Genomic DNA, 20,362 nt, shown 5'->3' with positions numbered 1-20,362 from the left:
GGCCTAGCGCGTCCATCGAATTCGTAACTGGCGAGCGAACGAACCCACCTGAGAAACTCTGTCGAAGGAAATAAATTTTCAGGTCCGTTTGTTGCTGCAGTTGTTTAATATCTGGCACTCCTGACTTCGTGTGATGTACGATGTTGTGAATGAACCGTGTGGTACTTGGGGTGGTCAACCGCGGCGTGTTTCGTGTGGTGTTGGGTGACTCAAGTTTAACGGGCAAGCTCTGCGCTGTTTCCAGTGGCAAACATAACTTCCGAAAGTGAAAGACGCTGGTAGCCGAACTACGGGAAGTACTTACATAATCAGCCATGCCGCCCGTTTCAGTTGACACTGCGCCCTTCTATTCGGCATGTGAATCCATTTAAGTACAAGTTCATTGTACTCCTTAACTCACTTCTTTCAAGTGCATCTGTCTTTTGGGCTTGTTGGGGATAAATCGCTCGCGTAGCAATCAAGAACACTGACGCACTGAAGCATACGTGACAACGCAGTCATGTTTGAGTCAGTGTGTCCTTAAACTTGAGCACCGCAAAAATAAATTATCTGTTTGCAACGTGTACCCCATGTGCAGTGCACAGCAGGATTTGCATCATGCAAGACCTATGCATGTAGCAGCGTATACCAGGATTGCTTCGATGCCTGCTTCAGAAGCAGCAAGCACTGAGTCAATGAAACTGTAATTGATGTTTATCTCACTTTTTGTTTATGGAAAGTGCAGATGGTATGAGTGCATTGTGGGGAAGGTGAAAAGGTGTCGTCGGTGTTTTGTGTAGTCGGTATGCTTAAACTGCTGGAATCCCGTCAGCTTCTACTAAAATGTTTCTTGCTGCGATGCTATAAATTGTAGCCAGGAAAAAGATCTACTCAAAACGAAGTTACTAATGCATCTGCGCATAATGTGTTTGACTAACAAGTTAACACTTCCACAACAACAATATGCCGATGCACAGCATATGTGCTTCCAATAAATACATTCTGTAAAGGTGAACGACTGGGCCTACAACAACAAACTTTGTAGAAGCACTGCAAAACCTGCTGCTATGCGGATCACCCACAACAAAACTGCTGCACGTCGAACCTACTTCCTTGGAGGCACCTCTATTATCACGGTTTCGGCCTTTCCCACTCTGGGTGTAACATTTAGCTCTTCTCTCAACTTTTCCGAATATGTCACCAGCACTGTATCTAAGCATCGGCCCATTCTTGGGTTTATGTCCCGTGTCTCCCTTCCCTGATGACGTAAGGCTTTCCGAGCACTCTACGCTTCTATCATTCTGTCACGACTTGAGTACTGCTCATCAGTATAGTCCCCGTACGAAACTCGCGACGCTAACAAACTTAAGCTTGTTCAGCGCCGGAATAGACGCACCCTCTCCTCCCGTCTTTTCGTTTGTCACTAGCTCATGCCAGCCTATGAAGATTGCCTCGAACCCCTCAAGTGACACACCCGGCAATAACAGCGCAACATTGCACTAGATTTTACTGCAAGGTGCTTGACGGCTCTCTGAACAGCACTAGTCTTTCTTCATTTCGTCTGAACAAGTGGTCAGCACAGCCTGAGCCCTCATCGCGCCTCTATGGCCCGACACCACAACTCCATGATTCTACCTGGCATACTGAGCTTTCTCGCCACCCCCCCCCCCTTGGCCATTCGGATTCTCCTTCCTTGGAACCAGACTGAATTGGCCCTCCTGTGTGTTGTGCACCCGTAGAATGTGTGCATGTGTGCCATGCTGTGTTATTGAGCAAATATATGTGTGTGCACGTGGAGGGGAACGAGGTGTCTTCTGCATACTGCAAATTCCTGCTCTATATGGCTGGTTATCAGACGTTCTAATATACAGCTCGTTTCAAGGTTCAGGTTGTTTTGTGTCTGTTTTTTTTAGTCCGGAGTGCCAAGTTACCCCTAAGAATATTATTATTATTGTTATTATTATTATTATTATTATTATTATTGGAACCATCACTACGACCACACTGATTGTGTTGAAGCCAGCGTGACACATAATTCAAAATATTTTTGGAGCTTTGTGCGCTCTCACTATACTACAAAGGGTGCCAAAGATGTACGTCGTCTTCATGGTAATAGTGGTGTTGTCTCGAACACTACTGATGCTTTTGCTGAACATTTGCTTGCTATGTGGTGTGATATATGCTTCAAGTAACCTTCCTTCTCAGTCTGGCACAGTGTGTACGCTATCAGTCAATGAAAACCTTGTTTTCAGGTGTATGAAATGCCTTAAACCTTCTCTTTCTTGTGGTGTTGATGGTATTTCTTCCTCAGAGCTTAACCCTTTGAGACGCTGTCTACACAAATATGCACAGCATGAGAGCGCTTCAATTGCAAAAGGACTAATGAAAGTAATGGTATTTAAAATGTGTTTCATACATGTTGAAATACTTATTATTAGAACTGTGCTGCAATTTTGAATAACGTGCACAATGTTTTAGCAAAATGAGTGGGAAGGTAGACGGCTGGGTGTTTTTACTTTCTGTCAATATGTGGTATGTAGCGGGTTCACTTCTTTCATTGTTTCTTGCAATGTCATGCACCAGGCATAATTTTCAAGTGGCTCGATAAGTGTTTTTCCAGCTTTTCAAAACACGAACTACAGGTTTTCCCGCTCAGTTTAATCCAAACGCCATTGAAAATAATCCAGGTGCCAGCCAATTTAATCTGAGCGCCAGCATTTTCAAGTGCAACCAGTGCCAATAATTTAATCCAGGCGCCACCACACTTAATCCCAGCGCCATCCGAATTAATCTGCGTGCCAACTCATTTAATCCTTGCGCCAGCCATTTTAATCCAAGTACCACACATTTTAATCCCAATGCCAGTCAATTTAATCGTGTTGGAAATTGATTGAGAAATTAATAATTCTTGCAGAAGAGCTCGTAACAGGCGTCATGAATGCCCTATATTCATTGATGTGATCACTATCATGGTTTCTTCAGAAACACTTCCGTGTGTTATACCGCTCGCTCATTTCCTCCTTTTCAAGTCGCATTTCCGAGTGACAAGAGACTCACATAAGTGAGGCAGAATCGTGACGGATATTACGCGACTTGGGTTGCGATGATGACATGCGATTTCCTTCACTATCGTCTTGCATATCAATCGACATTGTTCGCAAGGGTAAAAACTTGCTCACCATTACTCAGGCACTTGGCATATTCACTAAGTGATTCAATATAGCTCACTAATCTTGTATTTTGCATGTACTCTTGTACTTTGCATGCACGCTATGGCACTTGTTCAACGCGTGGATTGCGCTGCATTTGATAGGCACAACTTTTCTTTTGTTCAGGCTGCGCTTAGAGAGGAGGACATCTAGTTGTTCTCAGTTTGTTTCTATAATCCCATTCAGGAAGTGCCCTGGTATCTTGTGAAATTAAATACCACATCTAATAAATTACATATTTTCGTTCAAAAGATCTCACCGTATCTTTGTACATATCGTGTCGAGTGAGATGTCTCATAAAATACATCACGACGCTGTTTTTTCGGTTGTACTTCTTGCAGTCGATCCTCGAGCTTTGGGAGAAAAGAATGCGCACTCAATCCCACGCATCCGAGATTCAGCTATTCGTCAATTTTCCACTTATATTTCATTAACGCGAGGCAACCATCAAAGTGTAAGCCTATACAAGGATATTTTCTTTCGAGGTCGATAGCATGACAAGGTTGCTGGCAATATAAGAACCACCCCTTACAAAAATTTTTAGTAACATTTTATAAACCGTCTTTAGACAAATGTTACTAGAACCTATCGACATTCTATAAACCGTCTTTAGACACCGTAACAACTTCCTAGTAACCTCCTACCGACTATTGGCCACCGATATTGAATTGAAAGTATAGATATAAAATGTCGATAGAATTCTTACCGACTGCTTATTATCTTATGTCGTTAGAAAGTGTCAACTGTGAAGCGACTATTTATTGACCACCTTTATACATCCTAACAACTTGCTAGTAACATCCTGTCGACTATTCGCCACAGATAGTTGACAGGATGTTACTAGGAAGTCCTTAGGATGTATAAAGATGGTTAATAAATAGTCGCTTCACAGTTTTTAGGAAGTACATAAAAATTTTATTCAGAGGTAACTACTTTTGCAATTATATATTGCAAAAAGAAGCTTTGATTATCTCTGAATAAAATTTTTATTTGCTTCCTAAAAACTGTGCAGCGACTATTTATTAACCACCTTTATATATCCTAACGACTTGCTAGTAACATCCTGTCAACTATCTGTCTGTGGCGAATAGTGATTGCCAAGTGGCTAGGTGTGGCATGCAACAGAAGAAGACAGGTTTCCATTTGTGCTTGAACACATCCATTTAATATCCCCAGGCTAGTAAGGAGGACGAGTTCTCCAGCTGCCCTGGAAGTAGGCTGAAATGTTGCGTTGTGTAGTCTAGAAAAGAGAAGAAAAAAGGCAATATAGTAGTTTTGCTACAGTGACATTGCAACACACCATGCATCTGTTTCTTAAAAAGGAAGTGCACAAGAGACAAGCTTTCAACCCTGTGAGCTCTAAACATCTCCACCTGTTTTGTGCAAAGTCCTAAAAATGCATGAAATGACTGAATTAGTGCATTAAAGCTGGGAGCGTGATGGATGTGCGTAACACCAACAGATGCACGACACGAACTCTATCATACCAATTGTCATCTACAAATAAAAGCTGTAAATCAACTTCAGTTTAATGAACTTCGATATTCGTATTGTGACCAGTACATGGAAGTTTCATGTGTGAATTATCTTAGGAAAGGCAAGGTGCCAGTCATAACTGTGCTGCAGCTTTGCTTGGGCACAGGTACATAGAAGAGTTGACTTTTGTGTTGCACTTAAGAGCCACGAAATGATACAAGCAACATGTAAGCAGTTGAACAGGCATTACGGACGTTCTACAGCAAGATTAGAAAATGCCTTTGCTGTGCAGGCAGACATTGTCAAAGTGAGCTTGTTACTAAACATGTTAGCTTTCCACAAGACAGGATATTATACTATCAGTGCATTCATATGACCAGGGCCTCTATCACAAAAATACATGTGCCAACAGTAATGTCAATTTTCTAGTTATGGTGACAAAGCTTGCATTATAATATGCTATTATAATCAAGTTAATAGCTATTTTAGCAGGAAAGAAAGGAGTATACCCTAAGATAGCACTGAAATTGCCATGAAAGGAGTTTTGTTGAAAACTGCACAAAGAATATTAAGATGCTTCTTTGTGACACACATACCTACTATGGTGTTGACCTTCTTGGAATCCAACGGATCCTTCTGTGGAAGGCATTTGACAGCCGCCCAAAAAAGGACCTCCCTTCAACTTCTTCTATTGAAAAAGGAGCCTTAAGGAGGTCCTCCGCGAAGTGAAAGCCTGAGTTGTTAGCATCCAGGCACAGCCTCTTCAGCATGCCCTTTTCAACGTATACACCGTCACCGATGTTTACCTGTGAAAGAATACAACAACCACAGATTCATTTTATACACGTTTGATCAATGAATGGTTAGGAAGTAGGGTAAGGTTTGCAAAAACGGAAGTCGCTGCTTCTCGTTGATTCAGTTTAAAGAACAAAGCAGCCTTACGTATACCATACATGCATTGTACTGAGCTGTGTACTTTTACGTAAGACTACAAAGTACTGGGAACTTCAATGCGAAAGAAAGACATGCATCTGCCTAGAACTAAGCAAATGTGTGCCACCCCTTGACACAGAGTGAGATCTGGTGCTGTTTTAGTGATTAGCAGACATTGAAAGCTTCAGGCCTCATCGAGTATTGGGCCAAGCTGTGCTCGATTAGTGATGCACAAGTGCTCGAGAACTATCAAACAAGATGCAATTGCCTTCAAATACAATTCTGACTTCCCCTTGCAGACATGCAGTTTTCAATTTACTGACTGCACTTGGGTGTAAAGATTTTGTCTGACAGAGTGAATAAACCGCATACACAAGCAGCATTTTCATAGTTAGCATAGTCTTTAATAGGTACTGATACCTTCAATTTAGAAAGCCCTGTATATTGGGCCTCATCAAACTAATTTCACAAAAGGTTTGTCAAGGTAGAAGCATAGAACTTTAGTCATTAGAAGACAGGTGAAATGAGTTAATTATTGCAATTATTACTGAAAATTAAATTTTAGACAGCTCATCCCAATGAGAAATTGATGCAAGCAGTTTGTACATGCCACATAAGCATTTAGATATCAAAAATAGGTATTAGAGAAAACCTTCCCTTAGAGGTTCATTAGTACAAGCCGCCATGCCCTCGAGGAGACATAACTTCTTTTTCTGTAGGCAGAAAGACGCTCGAGTATTTTATTGACACATATATGTGCCCATGCATATATGTCATCTCTGTTGTAAACCTTTTTTTCATGTACATGCAAGGTGTGTTTATAACATCTCATTGTGCACAAAATTTGCGTAATAATTTAAAGACCGCGATTTTGTAGCGATGGTATTCCTTTTCGCTATTCGTTAGTGGGCTGACCGACGCCCCGGCCCGTGCTACGTACTGCAGCTGCCGGCCGTTAGCGGTGGGCGAGAAGAGTGATATAGAATCGAGGGGTAAGTATCGCTACAAAATCGCAGTCTTTAAATTATTACGCACTGCCGTAACCTACGATTGCAAGAGCTGACATCTCGTTATTAAGATTTGGTTGGTCTGTCTTTCTTAAAGGCGGGCGTCTGATTGAAATGTCTAGATTAAAAATGCACCTCGTTATTGTAATATCGGCCTATATCCGCTCTGTAACATAGAAGACAAATACGCGAAGACACTGAAGAACATAAACAATACACACAGGTTCTCGCGACGCGGACCTCGAAACCGAACTATATACATACAAAAATCTTCATACAAGCTTCTATCTGCTTAAGCGTCAAACATAGCAATCGTGTGTCAACGCGCGAAGCCCATGATACATCGACGCATACATTACACATGTACTGTACTTGCGGGAATGCCTATATAGCGAATAACTTCTTGCCAGGAAACTACCGAAAGAACACCAACTTTCAATGTGTTTTCATAATTGTGTGCCCATTCAGGCATAGCAATCAAGGCGGGTAGCAGAATGCAAGTACGCTGTAACATCAGAGGAAGCTTTCGTGAAATTGCTTGCTAAATGTGCACAGCAACATGGCTAACATACGATAGGAAAGCGCTTTGCTCTAGCTGGTTACACAACGCTCATTACGTAAATCATAAGCTTCAAGAATGCGCGCAAGCGCCAAACTTGCTTACCTTTCAAGACTTGGCAAACGCTCCTTCGTCTAACAGGTACAGAGGCACCGACGTTTCTCTGGCGCAGGCACTGTAGAACTTCCGATGAACTCCAGCTCCACAAAAGCACAACCTTCAACAGTCTTCCAAACACTACAATTCGAAGCCCCAGTAGCAGACTTTTCACGAGAGCGCGGGCAGGTAGCTCGGCAGAACAAAGGCAGCTCGGACGGGCGCTGTTCTAGGGCACTCACTGACGACACTGGTGGATCGCTCGAAACACACGGCGAACTAATGGCGTTACACGAGTCCGGAGGGTTTGGGATGGTTACTGCACACGACAAGGAGCACGTTTTGTCTAGGCACTTCTAAAATATAACTCAAATACCACCTTACTGCAAGGAGCATTCACTACAACCAACGTGGTGTGTCGACCAAACAGATACTGCAGTAGCGCCACTCTGCGGTTTTTTAGAAAAATGTATCTTAAATGAAAAAATTGCGTGTTTTTTTCCTAATAACATTTGATAGAGTCCTTTAATATGTTTGTTTGGTCCAAAAGTGTGTACTTTGTACTTTGTGATACGAAGTTTAAGGAAATGTATATATATAATAAAAACTAAGCGGATGTTGCCTTCAAGATTCGTAATTGCTTCAGGTGCATGCAGGTAGCAAAAGCACGGCCTTCGAGATCGGACTTTGTCACTCAAAGGAAGCCGTAGTGGGAGGCGGAGAGGCATTAGGCCCCAATCGTTGGGTTTACAGTGCCTAGGTAGGCTTCCTTATTTATAAAGAATATACGGGGACTTCAACCGAACCATGAGCGAGCTATACAGACACACGCGGAACGATGCGGTGTCCGATCCGACGTGCGGCGCTGCATGCTACGGCATGAGCGGCGCGTAAGCTCCGCCCACATCCAGCTCCCCAGCTTGAGTTCATATCCACGTCGAGAAACGCAATATAAACAACTCTGCACAACACTGCTTCGCTTTACGCGAACGCTGTCGATAAAATTATGCCCCTGTGAGTGACAGAACGCTTCACGACGGCGCGTTGTCCACTGACGGCTCCGCTAAAGCCAGCGATAGGGCCGGTAGGCATAGCTAGGCGGACGTTGCAGCCGACGGCGCTTGCGATCCAGCCCGAGCTCGTCGAAGAGTGCTTATTTTTGCCAAAACAATTAACACTGTACACTTAGGTCGGCCGTAATTAAATACAATTGGTTTACTTGACGCAGTCGTTGCGAAGGGCAAACATGCAAGCGAAGCGAGCGGCCTCGCTCAGATGGTCGGTGTGTGATGTCTGCTCGCGAAATGCCCTCGCGTCGCGGCTCCCGATCTCACCAGTAGCTTAGTGCTAGTGTACAAGGCGCTGGTTTGCATAACAGGCACACGTTCGAGATAATTTTACTGAACTGGTAACTATTTCATGTCAGAAACAAACTGCAGCAGGCAAGAAAAAAGAATAACTGCAAGAAACCGGCCAGCCAGCACCGCCTCCGTGGAGGGAACGTCAGAGAACGTCACATGCCAGCCGCGCTGCCATTGGCTGCGGCCAGACGACGGTGCAGTTGTCGGACACGTCGGACGATGAAAATCTGCCCGGTTTGTCGCACGCCGGACGTCCAATCCGGCGCTTCGGCACGGCAAAACACCTCGATTCGGGCTGCAGTTTCGGCGCGTCGGACGCCGGATCGGACACCGAATCCGACCGTGTGTCTCCCGCTTTAGTTGGCGAACACGAGCCGATCAGCGCGCCGTCCGTGCAGCTCCATCTAGTGCTATGGTGCATGGCCTAGGGGCTTCTTTGACACCTACTGAGCACAAATTCATGATCACCGCTCATATACACGCTTCCCATGGCACTAGTTGTCGTGTTTTCGAGAATACGTGCCCTCATCTTGAATTGGTGAGACCATATTTCCTCTTAGCGTCCGGTATTAGAAGCAATTTTTTTCTATGAACATTCTACTATCATCTGTTACTAGGAAGTTGATTAAAAATTAGGAAAACAGTTACTGTACAAAAAAACATTTTTTTTTTAAAGCAGCCAGTCTTTGCATATTCATTTATAGTTCAGATGCTGTTATATGTTCATTTATCACTAAATCATTTTTAACAACTTTCTAGTAACCAGTGTTACTAGAAAGTTGATTGAAAATTGTGGAAATTTACACCTGTCCATGAAACAAGACTGTCTTGCACCAGCCATGTTCACTGAATAATTATAACCTTATTGAATAATATTCATGCATGTTTTGTAACTTGGGTTATGTACTTTAAGAACATAATTATTTTTATTGACTTCCTATTGAATCGTGTTTCTAAAAAGTTAAGATAGTGTGTCTTAACTTTCTAGTAACTTTCTTTTTACATACTGAAGTTAGAAAAGAAGTAACCAACTTTCTTTTGACAAACGTTACTAAAAAGTAAAAGTCAATAGGATGTTACTAAAGTTGATAGGATGTTGATAAAAGTTCTAAAGAAAGTAAGGAAGCATTTTTGTATGGGACCGTTCCATAATGACCAATTCATTTGTAAGAAAAAGGTGTGGCTCAATTCGCATATTTCGCCTTTTAAAAATATCTTTATATTATTGCAGTACTTAATGAAGAGCGCGTGCTAAATAGTCTTCATGGTGACATCATGTGAGTCACCATCATAACACGGTTTGCGCGTGTCAATGCGTCTCTTCTCTAACACGATATCTTGAGCGAGTTCCTCGGAACAGCGAATTGTAAGTCACTAGTGATCACGTCATGTTAATGAGCGATGGTAAGCAGTTACCTGCCCTTTGAAAACCATTTCTTTTGATATACCGGCCGGCCGGTAAGGGGAGTTGACGCTCACGTGCGAATGTAGTGACGTCGCGTGAGTCACTAGTGATCCCCTCATTCTATTTTGTGATAATGAGCAGGTTGTTTCTCTCTAAAAGCCATTTCGTTTGATATGCATGTCGGCAGGTTAGGAGAGTGCATGGTTGGGTGAGGGCCATGGTGACGTCACGTGAGTCACTAGTGATCACGTCACTTGAGTCATTGATAGGGAGCATGTTTTTGAGCTTGGAAAACGATTTCCTTTGATATGTTAGTAGGCAGGTTAGGGGAGGTGCGACAGCGGTGGCGTCGAGCGAGACACAAGTGAGCTAATTATGTCACTCAAGGATAAGCTGTTACATTCTCGGAACCATTTCATTTGGTATGCATGACGGAAGCATAACAGTGCATGCAAAATACAAGATTAGCTAGCTATGTTGAATCACTTAGTGATTATGCCAAGTGCATGAGTAATGGTGAGCAAGTTTTTACCCTTGCGAACAATGTCGATCGATATGCAAGACGATAGTGAAGGAAATCGCATGTCATCATCGCAACCCAAGTCGCGTAATATCCGTCACGATTCTGCCTCACTTATGTGAGTCTCTTGTCACTCGGAAATGCGACTTGAAAAGGAGGAAATGAGCGAGCAGTACAACACACGGAAGTGTTTCTGAACAAACCATGATAACACCGGTAGCGTGGAAACTGTGCTCCTATAGTGCTGACGCCAATATAGTGATCACAACAATGAATATAGGGCATTCATGCCGCCTGTTACGAGCTCTTCTGCAAGAATTATTCGTTTCACAATCAATTTCTAACACGATTAAATTGAGTGACATTGGGATTAAAATCTGTGGCACTTGGATTAAAATGGCTGGCGCAAGGATTAAATGAGTTGGCACACAGATTAATTCGGATGGCGCTGGGATTAAATGTGGTGGCGCCTGGTATAAATTATTGGCACTGGGATTAAAAATGCTGGCGCTCAGATTAAATTGGCTGGCACCTGGATTATTTTCAATGGTGTTTGGATTAAACTGAGCGGGAAAACCTGTACTACATGCTCTCATATTTTGTGTTCCTGTAGTGAGTTTTCGCATGGATTCTAAATTTTTTAAACTTGACAAAACTCGCTAAACAATTGAAAATTCTTAATCTTTTCTGCAGCTGTACACTCCCTATGGTTCTGAGGATGCAAGAGATGTGGTGAAAGCAACATTTCAATCAAAGGGATAAAGTGGCGTCTGAAAGGGTTAAGGCGTATGGAAGCATACTTGTTCCCTGTTCTCACAAGCATCTTCAATAGTTCCCCAAAGTATAGTACGTTTCCTAGCACTCAGAAGGTAGCATAGACGTTGGCCATGCACAAATCAGGTGCTAGATGTGCAGTTACTAACTGCCGACCTATATCTATGCTCTGCAGGGCGTCGAAAGTGTTTGAATCTATATTGGATTCTTTGCTTTCTGTTAGTGCTAAGAGCATTTTAATAAGTGAACAGCATGATTTTGTGCGCCGACGACTTAAAACTATTTGATACTGTCAACAGTGTCACCACTGCATCGACTTCCAAAAAGACATTTTTTCACTGTCAAACTGGTGCAGAAACAATAGGTACGCTTAAATGCTTCCTATACTATGGCATTTAGTTATATGCAGAAAACGCACCATGTGAAATTGTCACGCACCCTACGTGATGCTCCACACCTTAGGGTCGATGAAATGAAAGAAAATAAAATGGTGTGGACTTCGACATAATGCTAAGCTTCTCTTCACACAGATAATTACACAACATGCCCTCCATGCTCTTGGAACTGCATGCCGTATGTTGCATGATTTCCACACGCCTGTTGTGTTTCTGAAATTCTGCCGTGTGCCTCCAACTACTAGAGTATACCTCTGTAGGAGTGGGTGCAATGAGCAAATCTAATTCTGACCTCATTGAACACATCCAGAATAAATTTATATCTATCTTTAAACACCACTTTTGGCATTCTGGCGACCAAAGTTGAGCCTTCTAAAATATACTTGAACTAGCACCTCTAGATTCAAGACTTAATTAATCATACCTTTTGTTCCTGTATAAGGTGGTCCATTACATTATACATTCCCTTGATCATATGCATCTTCTGTTCGTGCCGCAACAGTATACCAGGTAGCATTCCACATTCGTTGCTTGGTCTTGTCGCAAGATTGTGCTCTATAAGACTCGACTCCAAAACATACTTCAGAGATCATTTCCCGTGCTTTGTTTACACGGACGGTTCTGTCTCCTCTAACAGTTCAGCTGGAGCAGTGGTACTTCCTGCTCAATCTGTCACTATCAAATTCAAGACGTCTCACGCGACATCATCGACGGCTGCAGAACTCGCTGCTATCCGTGCTGCTCTGAAGTTTATAGGTCCCAAATCACCACATTCATGATCCATCTTTTGTGATTCAAAGGCAGCTCTCCAGTGTCTGCTGTCCCCTTTCAAATACGGACCAAATGTGCAATTAGTCGCAAACATCCGACTACTCCACCATTACGCTATCGACAAGGGACACAACATCATCTACCAGTGGATACCGGGTCACTGCGGAGTTGCGGGAAGTGACAGTGCTTATGACGCTGCCCGGTCGGCCATGATGGTGCCCACGTTATACCCATACCGCTGTCAAGAACAGATGCAACCAGAAGTCTTCGCTCCCTCGCACGCGAGCTTACGCTAACTCTGTGGACACCAGTGAATTCACGAACACACGTCTTCACAGATTCGATCCAAGTTTGCAGCTCCGTCTTCCACCAGGGTCGCCACGAGCGGAAGCAACACTTCTGTGCCGCCTATGGCTCGGCGTGGAATTCACGAACTCCTGTTCCTTCCGCATTGGAATGGCCGACAGCCCTGCTTGCGACACCTGCGGCTGCGAAGAGACGATCGCGCACCTTCTCTGTGACTGTCCACGTTACAATGTGCAAAGAAAAGTGCTCGTGACCGCGCTCGAAAAACTGGGCAATCGCCCCTTCACAGAAGAGAAAGTTCTAAGACACTGGTCCAGACGGGTTTCGGAATTCAAGGCCTTAAGGGCTTTGCTCAAGCTCTTAAGGACATGTGAATTGCGCGAGCGCCTTTGACTATTGTTGCGCGTAACATCGCGTTACTGCGTGCATTTTTCTTTTGTTGTCAGTTCCTTCTCCATTTATTCCCTTTCCCCATTTCCCCAGCACAGGGTAGCCAGCCTCTGCTGGCTAACCTGTACTAACCTAACCTAACCTAACCTAGCGGGGTCTAACCTCCCTGTCTTTCCTTCCTTTTTGTCTCTCTCTCTCTCTCCCGTGTTTTGTGTATCTGTAGATAATCACTTGGGACTAACTCCCTTTTACTTTTCCTCGTTTCTTTTTTAACCCTATTTGTTTCTCTATCTTGCATTTTTTTGTCTACCAAATTAATGTTTTCTGTGAATATTGTCTCACATAGCGCTCGTTAAGTGCGCTCGTTACGTGACCGTACAAAGGCTCTCTAGCTGTTTCTGGGCAGTACAATAAACATTCGGATGATTGTTTATTATCGTAGTATAAAATCGTGGCTTTTAAGCTTTGTATTAGTATACTATTCCAGTGCAGTAGCTTTTGTGCAATTAAAAAAAGGGCAATAATATTATGCTATGAGCCTGATCATATGTATTGTGCTATAAATTTCTTCTGAGCTTTAAGAATGGCTGGCTACTGTATCCACTGTTGTGCAATAAAATATTATGCCGCAGTAATTATTGCGTGCCTCGCAGAACAAATTGAATATATCTTTCTCGGTCAAAACGTCATAGCAGACGGAATACAATTAACTGCGATTTCTTTTGTGGTGACCAAGTGTATCAATTTAAAATAACCTGTTTATATATTTCCTATATTATGCAAATGAGCTGCTCCCATACATTCGCATAAGCCCTTCAATAGTATTACTTGGCAAAGGGCCACGAAAGATCCCTATTAAAACCCGCCAATTCTCAAGCTTGTATTATTTGACGGTATGTCATTTCATTAAGGTAAAGAAAGAGAAACTTAACATGTGGAAAGCAGTTACAATAGAACATGGCCCTTACACTCTGAACATGTTTTATAGCAATGCACTCAATGTGAAGGCCTCCAGATGCGGTGTTGATGCATAAAAACAACGTAGAATAATAGAGGTGCTCCATTGGCTAGATTTGACAGAATCGAGAATCGGGGGAGGGGGAGACATGCCACGAATTACATAAATTTTAGCTATTCTAGATTTTTTCTTTTGTGAGTGCTACAGGCGTTTCAACTCTTATTTGCTGATTTTCTCAGAACCCACTTTTTCACGTTTCTTTCATGCACCAACAAGCATAATTATATTGACACTGATGCTTTATCTGTGTCCGGTGACCGTATTTCACCGCATAAAGAATGTTAAACGTTCTCGCTCGGTGCAGGATGCGCCTGAACGTATCGGAAGCTTCGCGAATGTTATCGATGGTTCTGCCTGTTGTCGACAAACCTTGCTAATCTGATTGTATACGCGACATGAATTGTGTAGTAGTTTCTGGAACGCGCGCGGGCACCAGCGAATACGCTGTAACTTTCGACGACTGATGTATGCAAACCAACGCGCTTGACCCGCATATGAGATTTTCGACGATTGCCGACATTGCTCACCGCTATCGTTGCGATTGAGTCCGCACTATTTTTTACTTTCACTTCTACGTGACAATATTTCCAGCACAGATTTTTTCAGTGATACTTTCCACGCCTAATTCTTACATAGTTGGCTGTGCAATGAGCTACCAAAAAATTAAATGGTACAACAGTTTTTCATATGATATGGCATAGTCGTGCAGGTGTTTGCAAAGCGATCTTGCAGGCAGACGACGCGCGAGCGCTGATGTAGATATTTTGTGCACTATTGTTACTCCAAAAATAAAAAACAAACTGTTGCGGCTGGCATATATTCATTATTCAAACGTGTTGTTTATATATAAAAGCGCATACAGATCACTAACTGGAACGGGTGATAGCTGAACTGCACCCAGCTACACACACGCAGCAGTAACAGTACAATGCACATTCTGCATAGAAAGCCAAAATACACAAACAAAATGGAAAGACTTGAGGAAAGCTTCTCTGACTCAACAAAAGTCACCATGTAAGGGGAGATTATGTGCCAAATGCTAATATACCCTGAGTAAATACATGAATTAGTTACATCAGGCGCCGCAGTTGCCGGTGGTAGGTTAAAGTTCTTGGGATTTTGCTTGTTTTCATTATTTACCTTCGCGGGTATGACTGGCTTATGGAAAGTCTCACTATGGTTTTGCACATGTACAGAAAGAAGTGATCGCTATAAACGCTGAAGGTCACAGAAGGTTGACTGACACATATCTCTATTTTTTTTATCTTTCTGTTGAAGATTAACTACCACAATAGTTTCTTGTACAATGAAATACATCCACACAACGCAAAATGGGCAGGCAATTGTGAATATCTCGTCTTGATTTCTACCTTTTCCTTATGTCTCCTTAAGGTAAGATTAGAGAAAAAGCTATTCTGGGCAACGCATGTGTTCCCACATAAGTGGAGCACGAGTTAGCGGTAAGAGAAACACGAGTTAGCGGTAAGAGAAAAAATAAAGGAGTTTCAGATCAAGCTACAGAACAGGTATACGGCTTTAACTCAGGAAGAGGACCTTAGTGTTGAAGCAATGAACGACAATCTTGTGGGCATCATCAAGGAGCGTGCAATAGAAGTCGGTGGTAACTCCGTTAGACAGGATACCAGTAAGCTATCGCAGGAGACTAAAGATCTGATCAAGAAACACCAATTATGAAAGCCCCTGACCCTACAGCTAGAATAGAACTGGCAGAACTTTCGAAGTTAATCTACAAGCGTAAGACAGCTGACATAGGAAGAATAATATAGATAGAATTGAACAGGCTCTCAGGAAAGGAGGAAGCCTAAAAGCAGTGAAGAAGAAACTAGGAATTAGCAAGGATGAGATGCATGCCTTCAGAGACAAAGCCGGCAATATCATTACTAATATGGATGAGATAGTTCAAGTGGCTGAGGAGTTCTATGGAGATTTATACAGTACCAGTGGCACCCACGACGATAATAGAAGAGAGAATAGTCTAGAGGAATTCGAAGTCCCACAGGCAAGGCCGGAAGAAGTAAAGAAAGCCTTGGAAGCTACGCAAAGGGGGAAGGCAGCTGGGGAGGATCAGGTAACAGCAGATTTGTTGAAGGATGGTGGGCAGATTGTTCTAGAGAAACTGGCAGCCCTGTATACACGATGCCTGATGACTTCGAGCGTATCGAAATCTTGGAAAAACGCTAACATAATCCTAATCTATAAGAAAGGGGATGCCAAAGACTTGAAAAATTATAGACGGATCAGCTTGCTGTTCGTTGCCTACAATATATTGACTACGGTAATTGCAAATAGAATAAGGAACACCTTAGACTTCCGTCAACCAAAGGACAAGGCAGGATTCCGTAAAGGATACTCAACAATAGACCATATTCATACTATCAATCAGGTGATAGAAAAATGTGCGGAATATAACCAACCTTTATATATAGCTTTCACTGATTACGAGAAAGCGTTTGATTCAGTCGAAACCTCCGCAGTAATGGAGGCATTGCGGAATCAGTGTGCAGATGAGCCGTATGTAAAATACTGAAAGATATCTATAGCGGCTTCACCGCCACCGTAGTCCTCCATAAATAAAGCAACAAAATTCCAATAAAGAAAGGAGTCAGGCAGGGAGATACGATCTCACCAATGCTATTCACAGCATGTTTACAGGAGGTATTCAGAGACCTGGATGGGGAGGAACTGGGGATAAGAGTTAATGGAGAATGTCTTGGTAACTTGCGATTCGCGGATGATATTGCCTTGCTTAGTAACTCAGAGGACCAACTGCAGTGCATGCTCACTGACCTGGAGTAGCAAAGCAGAAAAGTGGGCCTAAAAATTATACTGCAGAAAACTAAAGTAATGTTTAACAGTCTCGGAAGAGAACAGCAGTTTATGATAGGTACTGAGGCACTGAAAGTGGTGGGGGAATACATCTACTTAGGGCAGGTAGTGACTGCGGATCCGGATCATGACACCGAAATAATCAGAAGAATAAGAATGGGCTGGGGTGCGTTTGGCAGACATTCTCAAATCATGAACAGCAGGTTACCATTATCCCTCAAGAGAAAAGTTTATAACAGCTGTGTCTTACCAGTACTCACGTACGGGGTGAAAACTTGGAGGCTTACGAAAGGGATTCTACTTAAATTGAGGACGACGCAACGAACTATGGATAGAAGAATGATGGGTGTAACGTTAAGGGATAAGAAAAGAGCAGATTGGGTGAGGGAGCAAACGCGAGTTAATGACATTTTAGTTGAAATCAAGAAAAAGAAATTGGCATGGGCAGGACATGTAATGAGGAGGGAATGTATCCGATGGTCATTAAGAGTTACAGAATGGATTTCAAGGGAAGGGAAGCGTAGCAGAGGGCGGCAGTAAGTTAGGTGGGCGAATGAGATTAAGAAGTTTGCAGGGACAACATGGCCACAATTAGTACATGACCGGGCTAGTTGGAGAAGTATGGGAGAGGCCTTTGCCCTGCAGTGGGCGTAACTAGGCTGATGATGTTGATGATGAATAAAACATTTTCTGTGATTAACTTTCTACTGCCGCTCCTATCTTGACTGACTTTTTGTTTTTGTATATTTAGCGAAGATGCTACATACTTAATCTGGTGCCCAAAGCAACTCTTACACTATAGTACGATGTCGCATATTTTCAAAGTGTATGCGAATCTTTCTATATACGGGATAATGGCTAAGCTATCTTTCGGCTTCTTTCTTTATCCTCTCGCTCATCTCTAACGTTAGCCACTTCGGCACTTTTCTTTGCAGGTGCAGACAGGCCATTGCGCCAATGCTAGGTTGAGAGAACACCATAGAAAAGAGATATACACATAATTTGGGGTCCCACTGTGGATAGGGTGGATATGTTTTAAGGTATAACAAATATACTTAGCAGGTAAACATAACATCTTATAGAACAGAATAAAACTGAAAGTCTACTATAATAGTAACTTGCGCATGTTATTTATTTATTTATTGTAGCCTCAGGGCCCAAGCATTACAGAGGGGAGTGGCAGCAAAAGAAACATTTCCGTTAAAAGATACACTTATACACGGAGATATATAACGTACGAATACAAATACAATACTCTAATTAACAAATGAAATCAATGAAAACCACCAAACTATAACACAATGTAAAATGACTAGATGACACAGGTAAGCACAAGCAAACAAGAAGAAACAACGAAAAAATAACATGAGGTAAAGAACTCATTAGTTACTGTTAGTTAACGCATTCTTGAAACGTTGATGGTCTGTAATTTCTGCAGTACTGGTAGGAAGATGGTTCCACTCCTCACAAGTCCTGGGGGAGAATGAATAGTGAAACGTAGAAGTCCTTCAAGAAGGAACGACTACTTTATGTCGGTGGTCAATGCGTGATGATACATACTGGAGAGGAAAGATGAAATCATCGGGCAGTAATCGATGGGGAAATATGCGGTCAAATAGACACAAGCGATGAATCTTACGGCAAGATGCTAGTAATGGCAGTTCAAGGCTTGATTTCATATTAGTCACATTTGCGGTCCGAGCATAATTAGACATAATAAAACGTGCCGAGTTATTTTGAACCATTTTGAGTGAGTAGATTAGATTGTCATGGAATGGGTCCCAAACAGAGGTGGCGCATTCCACCTTCGAACGAATTAGTGTTTTATAAAGTAAAAGTTTAAGAGCCTGAGGAGCGCGTGAGAAATTCCGGCGAAGATAAGCAAGTGTTTTGTTGGCGTTGGCGACTATGGATCCAATGTGATCATTTCAGGTTAGTTTTTATGACATAGTGACGCCAAGATATTTATATGACGATTCTACTTCCACAGGAACTTTACCATGATGATACGAAACCTTTGCATTAGTAGACCTTGTTACACACATGACTTTGCATTCTTTAGTGTTTAATTTCATGCACCAAGTCTTACACCAATCGGACACAGCAGCAAGATCAGACTGTAGGATACTAGTATCGTTAGGACTAGTCATTTCTCGAAATATTACACAGTCATCTGCAAACAAGTTGATATGGGAAGAGACGCAGGAAGGTAAGTCGTTAATGTAGCTTAGAAAGAGGAGAGGGCCAAGCACCGATTTTTGTGGTACCCGTGAGGAAACAGGACTCGGAGGAGAGTCAGTGTTGTTCACAGAGACAAACTGGGAACGATTTAGTAAAAAACATTCAAGCCGTGCAAGTAGTTTGGAATCCAAATTTAGTTACTGCAACTTATATAAAAGGAGATTGTGGCATATTTTATCGAAGGCTTTTGAAAAATCTAAACATATACAGTCAGCTAAAGAGGAACGATCGAGGATAGCATGAAGACGGTGAGCGAAACGTACGAGTTGAGTGTCACACCCGAATGTCTTGCGGAAACCATGTTGAGAAGGCGAAAAAAAATGAGTTCGATTCAAGAAAAGAAACAAGATTTGAGAATATAATGTGCTAAAAAATTTTACATGGAATACTAGTTAGAGAAACGGGGCGATAATTTAGAGAGGGTGAAGTGGTTCTTGTGGGGAAGGAAAAAGGCTGGCGCTATTTTCTGCAACCCATGTGGGAGCACGGCTCAGCGCCAGCAGGGTGGTGGGGATGCGGTTAAAAGAGAGAGATGGTAGGAGGGAGAAATGTAGAGGGTCGTAGAGATGGAAGCGAAGTAGTGGACGATCAAGAAGCCCTAGGTGGTGGGATGGCCGTGAGGCCATCCGTCTTTGAAGAAATGTCCTATAGTCTCGCCGACAGCCCCGACGAGTCGAGGTACTCGACGACACTTAGGAAGGCTGGTAGCTGATTACGACAGGGGAAGCGGATATTTTCCTGTCGTGAATACGGGTGCCCCAGGCGGTGGAACTCTTGCAGAAGTCGACCGCGGTGCTGCAGGTGAGCAGGGCAGGCCAGCAGGATGTGCTCCAGAGCTTTTGGTTCACCACAGGAGGCACAGGCTGGCGAGGTGGCTTTCCCAAGGCGGTGCCGGCAGGCTGCCGTCCAGTAGCACCCAACTCGCAGTCGGAGCAGCAAGGAGGCATCCCTTCGTAGGAAGCCGTGCAGTGGAAGAGGCCGTGGAGGCCGGCCCAGGGATACCCGTTTGTCCGGGTGGCAGGCGATGATGTGCCGGCGCAGCCTGTGTCTCGAGAAGTCTGCGGCCGTTACAGCA

At 43.1% G+C, this 20,362-nt stretch overlaps 1 long non-coding RNA gene across 1 annotated transcript; it reads right to left on the bottom strand.

Annotated features, from left to right (window-relative positions):
* Positions 1–4,330: 4,330 nt before the first annotated feature.
* Positions 4,331–7,737, bottom strand: LOC142574392 (uncharacterized). Its single transcript, XR_012826520.1, has 3 exons — positions 7,269–7,737; positions 5,261–5,470; positions 4,331–4,428 (listed from the first exon to the last, which is right to left on the bottom strand). It is a non-coding gene; the product is annotated as an uncharacterized LOC142574392 (long non-coding RNA).
* Positions 7,738–20,362: the final 12,625 nt, after the last annotated feature.

This window comes from Dermacentor variabilis, chromosome 3 (assembly GCF_050947875.1).
Source record: "Dermacentor variabilis isolate Ectoservices chromosome 3, ASM5094787v1, whole genome shotgun sequence".
Taxonomy (NCBI): Eukaryota; Metazoa; Arthropoda; class Arachnida; order Ixodida; family Ixodidae; genus Dermacentor; species Dermacentor variabilis.
This window is presented reverse-complemented; position numbering and strand designations above follow the sequence as displayed.